This window comes from Aquarana catesbeiana, linkage group LG06 (genome assembly GCF_042186555.1).
Source record: "Aquarana catesbeiana isolate 2022-GZ linkage group LG06, ASM4218655v1, whole genome shotgun sequence".
In the NCBI taxonomy this organism is placed as follows: Eukaryota; Metazoa; Chordata; class Amphibia; order Anura; family Ranidae; genus Aquarana; species Aquarana catesbeiana.
The window spans coordinates 298,837,407-298,852,504 of record NC_133329.1 but is presented as its reverse complement, the minus strand read 5'-3'; the positions used below and the strand labels follow the sequence as shown (position 1 = coordinate 298,852,504).

The 15,098-nt window shown below is 46.0% G+C and overlaps 1 long non-coding RNA gene across 1 annotated transcript in view; it reads right to left on the bottom strand.

Moving 5' to 3' along the window:
- The window catches only part of LOC141146852 (uncharacterized), a 34,417-nt gene extending 26,709 nt beyond the window's left edge, over positions 1-7,708 (bottom strand). Inside the window, exon 1 of the long non-coding RNA XR_012244988.1 lies at positions 7,552-7,708. This is a non-coding gene — a long non-coding RNA (uncharacterized lncRNA). The remainder of the gene's footprint in view (positions 1-7,551) is intronic.
- Positions 7,709-15,098: the final 7,390 nt, after the last annotated feature.

Here is a 15,098-nt window from a genome sequence, read left to right as displayed (position 1 = left end):
TTTATATTTGCTTTTCTGCACACAAAAAGATATACATTTTTTCCCTTACTAAGCCTACCCTAAAGAACTGAATTAAAACCACCAACTATTAAGAGAACAAACACTTTGGTTAGGACTAGGTCACAAAATTATATACAGTATCTCACAAAAGTTAGTACACCCCTCACATTTTTATAAATATTTTATTATATCTTTTCATATTTGAAGTAGTGACACTTTGCTACAATGTAGAGTAGTGAGTGTACAGCTTGTATAATTGTAAATTTGCTGTCCCCTCAAAATAACTCACACAGCCATTAATGTCTAAAATCGCTGGCAACAAAAGTGAGTACACCCATAAGTGAAAATGTCCAAATTGGGTCCAAAGTGTCAATATTTTGTGTGGCCACCATTATTTTTCAGCACTGCCTTAACCCTCTTGGGCATGGAGTTCAGCAGACCTTCACAGGTTGCCACTGGAGTCCTCTTCCACTCCTCCATGACGACATCATGGAGCTGGTGGATGTTAAGAGACCTTGCCCTCCTCCACCTTTCATTTGAGGATGCCCCACAGATGCTCAATAGGGTTTAGGTCTGGAGACATGCTTGATCAGTCCATCACCCTTACCCTCAGCTACTTTAGCAAGGCAGTGGTCATCTTGGGGGGGTGTTTGGGGTCGTTAGGTTTGAATACTTTCAATGCGGCCCAGTCTCAGAAGGGAGGGGGATTATGCTCCGTTTCAGTATGTCACAGTATATGCTGGCATTCATGGTTCCCCCGATAAACTGTAGCTCCCTACCATCTGAACCAAATACGTTTATCTTGGTCTCATCAGACCACAGGACATGGTTCCAGTAATCCATGTCCTTAGTCTGCTTGTCTTCAGCAAACTGTTTGCGGGCTTTTTTGTGCATCATCTTTAGAAGCACAAGAAGACAAATTTGATGCGGTGTGTGCGGCATATGGTCTGAGCGCTGACAGGCTGACCCCCACCCCTTCTACGTCTATTTCCCACAAACAACCTCTGGATATGACGCCGAGCACGTGCACTCAACTTCTTTGGTCAACCATTGTGAGGCCTGTTCTTAGTGGAACCTGTCCTGTTAAACTGCTGTATTGTCTTGGCCACCATGCTGCAGCTAAATTTCAGGAACTTGGCAATCTTCTTCTAGGCCATCTTTATGTAGAGCAATAGATCTTTTTTTCAGATCCTCAGAGAGAGTTTTGTGATTAGGTGCTATGTTTAACCTCCAGTGACCAGTATGAGCGATAACACAAAATTTAAACACACCTGCTCCCCATTCACACCTGAGACCTTGTAACACTAACGAGTTGCATGACACTGGGAGGGAAAATGGCTAATTGGGCCCAATTTGGACATTTTCACTTAGGGGTGTACTCACTTTTGTTGCCATTGGTTTAGACCAGGGATATGCAATTAGTAGACCTCCAGCTGTTGCAAAACTACAAGTCCCATCATGCCTCTGGGCGTCATGCTTGTGGCTGTCAGAGTCTTGCTATGCCTCATGGGACTTGAAGTTCTGCAACAGCTGGGAGGTCCGCTAATTGCATATGCCTGGTTTAGACACTATTGGCTGTGTGTTGAGTTATTTTGGGGGGACAGCAAATTTACACAAGCTGTACACTCACTACTTTACATTGTAGCAAAGGGTCATTTCTCCAGTGTTGGAGAATGTGAGGGGTGTGTATAATATATCTCACACACACACATCCAAGTAGAGGAAAGCCGCACCCAGTCTTCAATTAGTGCAGTGCGATCTGGTTATCCCACTGACCAAAATATAAGTCCAGAGGACCACTGCACTTAAGATTTCTTTATTGAACCAAAGTTCAAACAAACATTACATGATGTGCAAGTTCAGAACTTACTGACTTACCGTATTTTTGCTGACCAAGTCCACCTAGGGTTGCCACCTTATCCCTTTAAACCAGGGCTTGACAAATTTGCTTGGAATCTAGGAGCCAGCTAAAAAAGTTAGGAGCCAGGTTTTTTTTTTTTTTTTTTTTAAACGACCGACAAAGCTTTATTTTCAATATAAAAATTAACCAATCTTAAATTTACACAGAGACGACTAGAACTAATGTGACTGCTTTTATTTCCTGCCATGCAGGTACACAAGACCACCATATTCTCGCTAAGGATCCAATCAGGTCCGCCTGAAAAACTGACATGCGAACCTGATCAGACAGCCCCTGTGAAAGGGGCCAAGCAGGGAGATGACAAATAATAAATTCATTTTAATTAACCACTTCCTTCCCGCAGGACGACTATATACGTCCTGTCTTTGAAGAGAAATACCGTTGTTATGGTAGCAGCTAGCTACCATAACCCCGGTATCTTCTTCAAGAGCCGGCGGTTCTCTTTCAGATAAAAGTGGTCTCTGCAGCAGATTAGCAGCGAGATCACTTTTATCGGCGGCAGGAGAGGGCCCCCCTACCGCCGCTCTCCGGTGCCCTTCACCGCTTATCGTGGCCGTCGGTAACGGCGGAGGCGATCCGGATCTGTCCCTGGCCTGACATGGAGACGAGTGAGAGGAAGATGGCCCCCCGCCCATCTCCAAGTCATTGCAGGGCGAAAGCGACGTCAAATCGTCACTTCCACCCATAGCTCTTAAAAGGGACATTTTTTTTTTTTTTTTCAAATGACAATTTTTTTTTTAATGCATTTTAGTGTAAATATGAGATCTGAGGTCTTTTTGACCCCAGATGTCATATTTAAGAGGACCTGTCATGCTTTTTTTCTATTACAATGGATTTTTACATTCCTTCTAATAGGAATAAAAGTGACTTTTTTTTTTTTTTTAAAAAAAATAAAAGTTAAAATAAATAAGAAAAAAAAAAATTTAAATGTGCCCCATCCCTTGTAATAGAAATAAAAGTGACACAATTTTTATTTTTTTTAAAAACAGTGTAAAAATAAAAAATAAAATATATAAGAAAAAATAATAATTTTTTTAAATGCGCCCCGTCCCGCCGAGCTCGCTTGCAGAAGCAAACGCATATGTGAGTAGCACCCGCATATGAAAGCGGTGTTCAAACCACACGTGAGGTATCGCCACGATCGTTAGAGTGAGAGCAATAATTCTAGTCCTAGACCTCCTCTGTAACTCAAAACATGCAACCTGTAGAATTTTTTAAACGACACCTATGGAGATTTTAAAGGGTAAAAGTTTGTCGCCATTCCACGAGCGGATGAAATTTTGAAGCGTGACATGTTGGGAATCAATTTACTCGGCGTAACATCATCTTTCAAAATATAAAAAAAATTGGGCTAACTTTACTGTTTTCTTATTTTTTAATTAAAAAAAGTATTTTTTCCCAAAAAAGTGCGCTTGTAAGTCCGCTGCGCAAATACGGTGTGACAGAAAGTATTGCAATGACCGCCATTTTATTCTCTAGGGTGTTAGAATAAAAAATATATATAATGTTTGGGGGTTCTAAGTAAAGGGAAGGAGATGAGCAGGCAGTGAAAACAGGTAGGGAAAGCTGCTCCATTAGCATTGGTGGATGTCTTGTCATACCAACGGCCACCACCAGAGGGCGCCCGATTGCAGAAGGAACCAGGAACCATAGGACTGCAGTAGGCCGCAAAGCCGGGGCCTCAATTACCGGCGCGGCCCAGCGCGATCGCGGCGGGAGGGGGGGGGGGGGGGAGGCGAACGGACACAGGATACCAAAGCTGTGCCGCCCCAGGCGCCAGGTCGCTAATTCTAGTCGCAAATGCGACCTGGCGCCCGGGGTTTGTCGAGCCCTGCTTTAAACCCAAACACATATGAATTACACAGGTTCTGAGGCTAATTTAAATGCAGATAAGGCACCAAGTGGGTTTAATCACCACCTTAATAAGCCACAGAACCTGTGTAATTAATATGTGTTTGGTTTTAAAGGGATGAGGTGGCAACCTTATGTCCATCCCCTTATGAGTACAGTGTACACCTCTTCTGATGACTACTTCCAGCAGGATAATGCACCATGTCACAAAGCTCAAATCTCAAACTGGTTTCTTGAACGTGACAATGAGGTCACTGTACTCCAATGGCCTCCACAGTCACCAGATCTCAATCCAATAAATCACCTTGGGATGTGGTGGGACGGGAGATTGGCATCATGGGTGTGCAGCCGACAAATCTGCAGCAACTGTGTGATGCCATCATGTCAATATGGACCAAAATCTGAGGAATGTTTCCAACACCTTGTTGAATCAATGCCACGAAGAATTAAGGCAGTTCTGAAGGCAACAGGGGGTCCAACCGGGACTAGTGCTGTAGCCGTCATTTGGCTATAGCGCGGATCTTAAGGGGGTTAAAAAGCAGAGTAACTGCATATATCCATGAGCTCGTTCCACAATCGCGCCACTTCCGGTATGCCTCCACTCAAGCCCTATGCGTTACATCATAGTCACATGACTTCATCAGGGAACAGATAATCGGAAACAACTATAAAGGGACCCCAAGAGCTGACTACACGCCAGTACACCGTCCAAGGAACCATAGGCTATGCTGATTTAGTACTTACCCGAGGTGAGAGGCTAGAGAGCACGATTGTCACCTATATTATGAATAATCACCACTAAGGGTGTAGGGAAATTGTGCACTACCTCAGAAAAAGGACTTTTTATATAGGGACTTGTATCGATGGGCATGCACCATTATATTGTTTTTTAGATTTCTGTGTAAGGTGTCCACCCTTAAGACACAAGTTATTATTTAGGTACTAGGATCACTCTTGTAACACTAACTCTCGGTGGAGCTGCTGGTTTATTGCGGGCTGTTATCGTCACCTTCGCTACCTCTATTTCACCAGAACCGGGTCTAGAGTTCCGTTGAGTTTATCACCATACGATGTAGGCACCGGACACTTGGGTATCTTTTCCAATGCTTTAATAAACATAAGTTGAAGGAAGTAGCAGGAAAGAGGCAGAAGGAGAGTTGCAGGGAAGTTCAAATAACTTTTCTTGGTGTAGCATTAGGAATTTAGAACTTGTAGATGAATGTACTATCTCTTTGGAGTTGAATCTTTGCCCGCCTGGATAGGTTTCTCTCACTAACCTAGCAGCCAGTACGCAGCACGAACAAAAGTCTCTGCCACATACTTGATTGGAACAATACCTGTACGATAATGGTATAAGATGAACAGCAAACAGCACTAGAACCTTTAAGCTGACCTGGCAGTACTATGCGGTAAGATTACTTTAGGATGCGCCCTCCAACTGAGTCACCAGACCCCTCTCCAAACCAGCACTCTGCATGATCCTTCCATGACGGGTCCTCCCCTGGGATCTTCTCGGTTGTCCAGCTTCTTCCCTCTAGGATAGACAGCCCAGGACCATTCCTCTGCCACCGTGGTAGGCCCCAGACAGGCTTCTGGGCCCACCCACACGCCGCAGCGACGTGGGCCTCCCGATCGGAGGACCACGAGGTAGTACTCCTAGCACATACCTGTCGGCCAGGAGGGCCAGCAGGTGGAACGAAATGAACCCTAAAACATGGTGCCTGTCCCATAAATACCCTCTCCCAGAATGCAACTCGGAGGACCACCTCCACCGAGTTATCTCCGGGACAGAGGAGCACTCATACACTTCAGCGGTTTTGCCTTCCAACACCGGCCCATGGTGACAACGACACCCACAGGCACAATGTGAAACTACATGCAACACAGCCAAACTGGAACAGAGGCAAATCTGACTATGTATGAACAGATAACCCACTAAATTTACCTATCAGCGGTAGATTGAAAATCTACCAGCACTACACTCTTATTACATGTTTTGGATCATTATTTATATACCAATTTTCTATTGCTCTATTGCTGCTGATTTAACACAGTGTGAGGAGTGTGGCGATCGCTGGGTGACTAGGGGCATCACAGAGTGATTGCTTTTAGCCTTGAGGTTACACCCAGTAACGTTCAATTGGTTTATGCACTGAAGTCACTTTATCTTTATTTTGATGGTTATCTATTAGGAGTGATTAACTAGGTTTACCCACCACAAGAGTTCGCATCACATATCGGTTAGACGGAGTTAACTGTCAGCACCGCACTTCTCTCTAACAATTTATTTATGAATAGTCAAGGATAAGCGATTTAAGGCGGCAGGCTTGCTATACATTCCCCCCACACACACACAGAGTGGTAGTGCGAGAGAAACAAATAACTGATGTTGTGAGAGTGACTTGAGGCAGTGGATGAGATGCACATGGTTCCATGTACTCCGATCTATCCCCCCTGCCCCATGCTGTAATGATCTCTGGGGGTCACATTACTCCTAGAAGATCTATCCCCCCCTGCCCCATGCTGTAATGATCTCTGGGGGTCACATTACTCCATGTACTCCTAGAAGATCTACCCCCCCCCCCCGCTGTAGTGATCTATGGGGGTCACATTATTCCATGTACTCCTAGAAGATCTATCCCCCTGCCCCATGCTGTAATGATCTATGGGGGGGGGGGGTCACATTACTCCATGTACATCTATCCCCCGCCCCGTGCTGTAATGATCTATGGGGAGGAGGGGGTTACATTACTCCATGTACTCTGATCTATCCCCCCTGCTGTAATGATCTCTGGGGGTCACATTACTCCTAGAAGATCTATCCCCCCCTGCCCCACGCAGTAGTGATCTATGGGGGGGGGGGGGTCACATTACTCCTAGAAGATCTATCCCCCCCTGCCCCATGCTATAATGATCTCTGGGGGTCACATTACTCCATGTACTCCGATCTATCCCCCCCTGCCCCACGCAGTAGTGATCTATGGGGGGGGGGGGTCACATTACTCCTAGAAGATCTATCCCCCCCTGCCCCACGCAGTAGTGATCTATGGGGGGGGGGGGGGTCACATTACTCCTAGAAGATCTATCCCCCCCTGCCCCATGCTATAATGATCTCTGGGGGTCACATTACTCCATGTACTCCGATCTATCCCCCCTGCCCCATGCTGTAATGATCTCTGGGGGTCACATTACTCCTAGAAGATCTATCCCCCCTGCCCCATGCTGTAATGATCTCTGGGGGTCACATTACTCCATGTACTCCTAGAAGATCTACCCCCCCCCCTGCTGTAGTGATCTATGGGGGTCACATTATTCCATGTACTCCTAGAAGATCTATCCCCCTGCCCCATGCTGTAGTGATCTATGGGGGGGGGGTCACATTACTCCATGTACATCTATCCCCCGCCCCGTGCTGTAATGATCTATGGGGAGGAGGGGGTCACATTACTCCATGTACTCCGATCTATCCCCCCTGCCCCATGCTGTAATGATCTCTGGGGGTCACAATACTCCATGTACTCCTAAAAGATCTATTCCCCCCTGCCCCATGCTGTAGTGATCTATAGGGGGGTCACATTACTCCATGTACAGTAGCTCTGTACCCGGATGTACTTACACAGGCCCCCCTCCCCATGCACAGCTTATAGCAATAGGGGATGAGCCCAGCCTGCATGTTTCTCCTCCTAATTCCTGCCCTGCACTTCAGGTACAGTAAGTGAACACACACATTGTATTATACTGACCGCACTCATAAACACAACATTAAAGTTCTCTCTCACCTTTCCTGCACGGCTCTCCTCAGGTGTGGAGTCCGGGGCTCAGAGGAGACAAGCTCTGCACTCTACAGGATGCCTGGAGCTACTCATACAATATACTGTGTGTGTGTGAGAGAGAGAGAGACTAAAGGCATCTCAGCCCCGCCCATGTCCTAACTCCTCCCTCACAATTCACACGGCCCTCTTGTTTACATTGCTGGAATGTATTATGTGGGGGATGTGGGGGCAGACATAAGAGACTACAGTGTGTGTGTGACTGTGACAAGTGTTTAATAAAAGGCAGGGCTTCATTCACTAACAGATATTACATGCCATATTTGTGTTTTTTGTTTATTTATTTGGAAATATAGCATGTGATAATAAAAGAGTCAATCTGTCAAATTAAAATATTGAATGTGAGGTAAAATACTGCAAAGAAATTGATAATTTAGGAACGTACAAAATAACAACAGGGGAAGGCTGCAGCAGCCAGTCATTTAGGCTTCACTCACACCTGAGCGCACTGAAATTGCGCGATTCTGTCTGCGATTCCGGAATCGCTGCAAAACACGGAATGCGTTTTCAATGGCATTATTTCTTAGCCCTCGTTCACATTGACTTTGGCTTTAACATTTCAAAGCCGCATGTCAGTGCGACTTCGGGTCCGACTTGGAAGTAGGGTTGCCACTAAGGATGAGCTCAGGCGTGTTCGCACAACCCACGTGCAGAGCCCGCCAAGAAGTTGGCGCTGCGCTAATCACAGGCACTGAGACATTTCCCGATCTCTGCAGCCGCGCATCGGGACAATGTCTCCCTGCCTGTGATTAGCGCAGCGCAGTGCCGACTTCCTGGCGGGCTCTGCATGTGGGCTGTGAGAACACGCCTGAGCTCATCCTTAGTTGCCACCTCGTCCGCTTAAACCCGAAAATAGCAGCGGCCTGTCCATTAGGGGCGCCCAGGCGCCGCCCCCTCTCTCCAGCCTCCCCCCATTATGCAGTGGATAGATTCATGCATAGCATAAATCTATCCATGACCGCCCCCTATTCATGTGTCCAGGAAGAGATCATCATAGCCCTTCTGTTTCCAGACGGTGCTGTGGTCCAACTTTCCAATGCAAATGCAGTGAGCCGGCTGCATGAGAGGCATTTTCCGTATGTCCTCGCTGGTACCCCTACCCAAAGAGCACTCCAAAGAAGATGTCGTGTGAAAGCAGTTTTCAGGCACTTTACAGGCGCTATTTCTAGCGCTAAAACTGCCTCAGTGTGAAAGGGCTCTTAACACAGAGCTCTGTACACGGGGAACGATCTCTGCGTTTCTCATCCCTGCTGAAAAAATCTTGTAAATACCCCTTAAACATTTACATTGCTTTGTGTTTTATTGAAACAGGAGTTCCGCCCCCACAAAAAAATTAAAAGTCAGCAGCTAAATACTATAGCTGCTGACTTTAAGGCCTCATGCCCACAGACGTTTTTACAGCCACTTTTTTGAGCAAGTTTTGCAGCTTAAAAACGCCTCTCCTCTCTTTTTTTATTTAGGTTAATGGGTAGGGGTACGATGTACCTCATACTCATTCACCTAGGGTGGGGGGCCATGACCAGGGGAGCCCCTTGTTGAAGGGGGCTTCCAGATCACAATAAGTTCCCGCCCGCAGACCCCAACAACCACCGGGCAAGGGTTATCGGGAAGAGACCCTTGTCCTCATCAACATGGGGACAAGGTGCTTTGGGGTGGGGGGGCACAGGGGCCACCCTCTGCCCCAAAGCACCCACCCCCCCATGTTGAGGGCATGTGGCCTGGTATGGTCCAGGGGGGGGGAGGGGCGCTCGTTAGTCCCCCCCCTTTCCTGACCTGCCGGGCTGCATGCTCGGATAGGGGTCTGGTATGGATATTGGGGGGAACCTCACGCAAAATTTTGTCGGGGTTCCCCTTCAAGATTCTCCACACACAAGTCGCACCGCAAGTCGGATCATCTTGATCCGACTTCTGGTGAGACTTCTATTCAAATCAATGGGCTCCCATAGGGAACCATTGATTTTGAATAGGGACAGAGAAACGCAGCTAAAAAGCTAGCGTGGTTAAACGGGTATTGACGCCAATGCAAAACGCAAAAAAAACGCCGCTTTTTTCTTGGCGTCTGTAATAGCGTTGCAGCTCGTTTTTAAAACGTCCATGGGCATGTAGCCTTAGGCCTCATGCACACTGGATGTTTTTTTTTTTTTGCGTTTTTACAGCAGCTGTTTTTGGCTGTAGACGTTCTTTTTCTACAGTCATTAACCACTTAGTGCCCGCACTATAGCAGAAAGATGGCTACAGTGCGCACGCCAATTACCGGGAGGGCGCTCCCGCGGGCGCGCATCGGGGAAATTCCCTTGGACACAGCCAGTCACAGATCGCTGTAAATGGCCAATCACAGCGGCCGTTTACAGCACGATCGGAGCTTCCAATGGGAGATGATCTCATATGTAAACATATGAAATCATCTCTCATCGCTGGCTCTCACACAGAGAAAGCGTGTGAGGAGGGAGAGCTAACGGCTGCAGCGTGAGTGTCAGAAAAAAAAAAAAAAAACGGAAAAAAAGTGAACACAGTACATGTCAGTGCCATCTGTCCCCACTGTCATCTGTCCCCACTGTCATCTGTCCCCACTGCCATCTGTCAGTGCCATCTGTCCCCAGTGCCACCTGTCAGTGCCATCTGTCATCAGTGCCATCTGTCATCAGTGCCATCTGTCAGTGTCACGTGCCATCTGTTATCAGTGTCACGTGTCATCAGTGCCATCTGTCATCAGTGCCACGTATCAGTGCCACATGTCATCAGTGCCACGTATTAGTGCCACATGTCATCAGTGCCACATATTAGTGCCATCTGTCATCAGTGCCACGTGTCATCAGTGCCACTTATTAGTGCCATCTGTCATCAGTGCCACATATCAGTGCCATCTGTCATCAGTGCCACGTCAGTGTTACGTGTCATTGTCCTGGCGCTCCAGGGCCTTCAAAAGTGTAATAGGTAGTCAACAAGTTAGATGTGTAATTTATGCTCCTAGAACACCTGATGGTGCTCCCTGCATGTTGGGCCTCTCTATGTGGCTAGGCTGTGAAAAAGTCCCACAGATATGGTATCGCCATACTCGGGAGGAGTAGCAGTATGTATTTTGGGGTGTCATTTGGGGTATACACAAGCCATGTGAGAGAAATAACCTATTACAATGACAATTTTGTGGGCGAAAAAAAAATCTTCATTTTGCAAAGAATTGTGGGAAAAAATGACAACATCAAAAACCTCACCATGCATCTTACTAAATACCTTGGAATGTCTACTTTCAAAAAAGAGGTCATTTGGGGGGATATTTGTACTTTCCTGACTTGTTTGGGTCGCAAGAAATAAAATGGGTCGTCAGTACATCAGGTGTGATAAATTTTTTATGATTTACACCATAGTTGTAGACTCTCTAACTTTCACAAAGACCAAATAATATCGACTAATTTGGGTTATTTTTTACCAAAGATATGTAGCAGTATAAATTGTGGCCCAAATTTATGAAGAAAAATTAATAAATTGCAAAAATGCTTTTTTTTTTCAAAATTTTCGGTCTTTTTTTCATTTATAGCGCAAAAAATAAAAAACCCAGAGGTGATCAAATACCACCAAAAGAAAACTATATTTGTATGAAAAAAAAGGACAAAAAAATAATTTGGGTACAGTATTACATGACTGAGTAATTGCCATTCAAAGTGTGAGAGCACTGAAAGCTGAAAATTGGTCTGGGAAGGAGGGGGGTTTAAGTGCCCAGTTGTCAAGTGGGTAAACTCCATCATGTTATCCTATGTGTCCATGCACACATAGGCTGTTATCAGCAGTTTTGGGCAGTGGTGTTTTTGAGCAGTAAAAAAAACCCAAAACGCTGATAAACGTTGATAAACGCTCAAAACTTTCCTAGTATTTTGTGAGTCTAAAGGCCCATACACACGTTCAGACTTTTTGACAACATGCAAGCAAATTAGCTGTTTTAAGGCAACATCCAACCGCGTGTACGCTCCAGTGGACAAACTTTTTCGGTTTTCATCGGACAAATGAGCGAACAGACAAACTTGGCAGTAACAAAAGTCCTACATCGGCTAGTCCGATCGTGTGTACACAAAACCATCAGACTTTAGTCCAAAGTACAAACACGCATGCTCAGAACCAATGCAAAAGATCAGACAACAATACAGAAGTTGACCAAAGGGTGGCGCCGGAGAATTGAACTTCCTCTTTTGAAGTGTCGTCAGTACGTTGAAAGGTCACTACGTTTGTGTTTGTTGCCTAAAAAGTCCTGCCGTGTGTATGCAATACAAGTTCACAGCCAACGCCCTTTGGACAGAAATCCACGGAAAAGTTTGTTTAAAGTCTGATCGTGTGTATGAGGCTTTAATGTGTAATTGGTATGCGTGCTGCCAGATAAGAAACTTATATAAAGGGCGCTCTGATAAGTGCCTCTAGAGCATACAGTGGGCGGCTCCGTATGTGTGTGCTCTCCGTAATTACGTAACAAATAAGTATAATTTGGAAGTTTATCTCGTCTAGAGGTTATTTTTATAGGTTTCCTACAAAATATATATACTATTAGCCAGGGCTTTTTTTTCTCAGAGAATAGGTACAGGTACTCCCCTTAGGAGTCACCCCTTATCTCCATCCCTACCCACCTTCGAGCACCATCCCTTGGGTCCACCCCCTACCCACCTCCCAGCAACGTCCCTTTTAGAGACTAAGGAACCAAGTGTAATTTTGTGGTGCTAATTAATTTGTATGGAATATGATAATGATAACAAGAAAAACAGTAAAATAGATCCCCTGCAGCCAGCAACCATAGACCCCCTCTGCAACAATAGATCCTCCTGCAACAATAGATCCCCCAGCAACAACAGATCCATCCCCGCAACAATAGTTTGCTTCCTGCAACAACAGACTCCCCCAGCAACAATAGATCCCTTCCTGCAACAACAGATCCCCCCAGCAACAATAGACATCGCCACAACAAAATACCCACCGGTGACAATAGATACCCCAGCAGCCTGCATCAATAGACCCTCCAGCACTCAATGCCATTACATACATGCAGTGCTGGAGGTGCCGGAACTGCGTTCCCCCACATTCCCGCTGAAAAAAAGTGTATTAGCCGAAGATCACCACCGTTACTAGTATAAAAAATAAATAAAAACTCGAGTATACTGTATATACCATAGTTTGTAGGCGCTATAACTTTCACGCAAACTAATCAATATACACCCATTGGGATTTTTTTTTATCAAAAACATGTAGCAGAATACATTTTGGCCAACATTTATGAAGAAATTACATTTTTTTTACATTTTTTATTGGATATGTTTTATAGCAGAAAATAAAAAATATTGGGGATTTTTTCAGAATTTTTGGTCTTTTTTGCATGTCTGTGCAATCGCCAGTTAAAGTAGTGCAGTGCCCAATAGCAAAAATGGGCCTGGTTATGAAGGGGGAAAATCTTCAGGAGCTGAAGTGATTAAAAACACTCCCCAAATGCCCTATGTGCATTTGACACATATAAAAACACATCCCATGCCTATTTAAAAAAAAACATTTTGCTGCTGTAAACAAGGCCTAACTCACCACAAACGCATCACAACTGCACTGTAAACAAGCGTGTTTATTGTGAGTTACAATAGACTTGAATGGAAGAAGTTTAGATGCTTCAGCTCCTTCCAAACTGCACATGAAGTTTTGCTTTTGAAGTGCAGCGACGCAATGCAAATGCTTTACATTTCGATAATGTGAACAGCACTGTGTGCTGTTATTGTTTAGGGGTGGGAGGGGTGTAATTGTTTAGGGTGGATAGGTGGGGAAGGGGGCTATTGTTTTGTTTAGGGTGGAGAGGTGGGGATGGGTGTTATTGTTTAGGGTGGAGAGGTGGGGACGGGTGTTATTGTTTAGGGTGGAGAGGTGGGGACGGGTGTTATTGTTTAGGGTGGAGAGGTGGGGACGGGTGTTATTGTTTAGGGTGGAGAGGTGGGGACGGGTGTTATTGTTTAGGGTGGAGAGGTGGGGATGGGTGTTATTGTTTAGGGTGGAGAGGTGGGGATGGGTGTTATTGTTTAGGGTTGAGAGGTGGGGAGGCAGTTATTGTTTAGGGTGGGGAGGGAATTGTCACCCCTAACACCCATTTGATGTTTAAATAAATGTTACTCTTAATAGAGGGCTATGATGATTAGTAAGTACAAGTCTCTCTATGGCTGCTTTGCTGGTTCTTTCTGTTTTGTGTTTCAGGTGACAAGCTGCCTGCTGTTGTTAGGAGCATTTTCCTCAGCTGCTGAGCTTTGGATTGGTGTCAAATCTTTTGGCGGGAACATGAGTGTAACCTTTCACTTGTATATCCTTAACTGTCACTGGGGGGAGTCAGCATTTACCTCAGGTCTGTCGGCCGGACTCACCTCTGGATCAATGGCGGCTGGTGCTCAAAATTTTTTGGGGCGCAAACAAACTGCAAAATTCTGAAAAACACTAAAAAAAACAAACAATTGCAGCCACTGTGCCCATAGAATGCAGCCACTGTGCCCATCATATGCAGCCTCTGTGCCCATCATATGCAGCTTCTGTGCCCATCATATACAGCCTCTGTGTCCACCAAATGCAGCCATTGTGCCCATAATATGCAGCCATTGTGCCCATCATTAAGGATGAGCTCCGGCGTGTTCGCATGCTGCACGTGCCGAGCCCGCCAGGAAGTCGGCAATGCACAGCGCTAATCACAGGCAGTGAGACATTTCCCAATCTCTGCAGCCGCACGTCAGGAAATGTCTCACTGCTTGTGATTAGCGCTGTGCAGTGCCGAGTTCCTGGCAGGCTCGGCACGTGCAGCATGCGAACACGCCGGAGCTCATCCTTACAAGCAAATTAATATTTGCTTTGCTAACACACCTGGGTGGGCTCGTAGTGCAATGCTCTGCTCTCTGAGTCCCTTTTTGAAGCCTATTAAAGCCTATGGTTTTAATCAGGTGCTTCAAAAATACACCCCTTGCCGCTGGAATTCAGGCACTCGGCGTCCGAAAAGGAGCCGGACACCTGAATAGAGGATGGCTACAGCGGCCATGGATAGATTCATGCAATGCATGATTCTATCCATATTACATATAGGGGGTGGCTGGAGAGAGGGGGCGGCAATCCGTGCGCCCTTATGGACACACCGGCACTGCTCTGGATTCACCTCAGGCTGGGTTCACACCGCAGTGCGGAGCGGCTCACAGCAGGGGTCCGGTGCGTCCCCGTTTAACGTTTCAGGTCCAATTTCAGCCCAAATTTTTGGCTGAATTCTGACTTGAAATGGACCAGAAGATGCACAGGACCCTTGTGTGTCCAGAGCCGCTCCTAAAATATGTGAACCGGCTCCATAGAGAGCCGGTCACAATCTCCTGACATGTGAATTGGATGCGGAGAAAGCCACATCCAATTCGCAATAGTGTGAACCCAGCCTAAGACTTCCTTTTGGGTCTTTTGACTTGCTCCTCCGCCCACCCTCCCATTTGTTATTTCCCCTCGTCGCAGTTCACCTTAATGTGGGA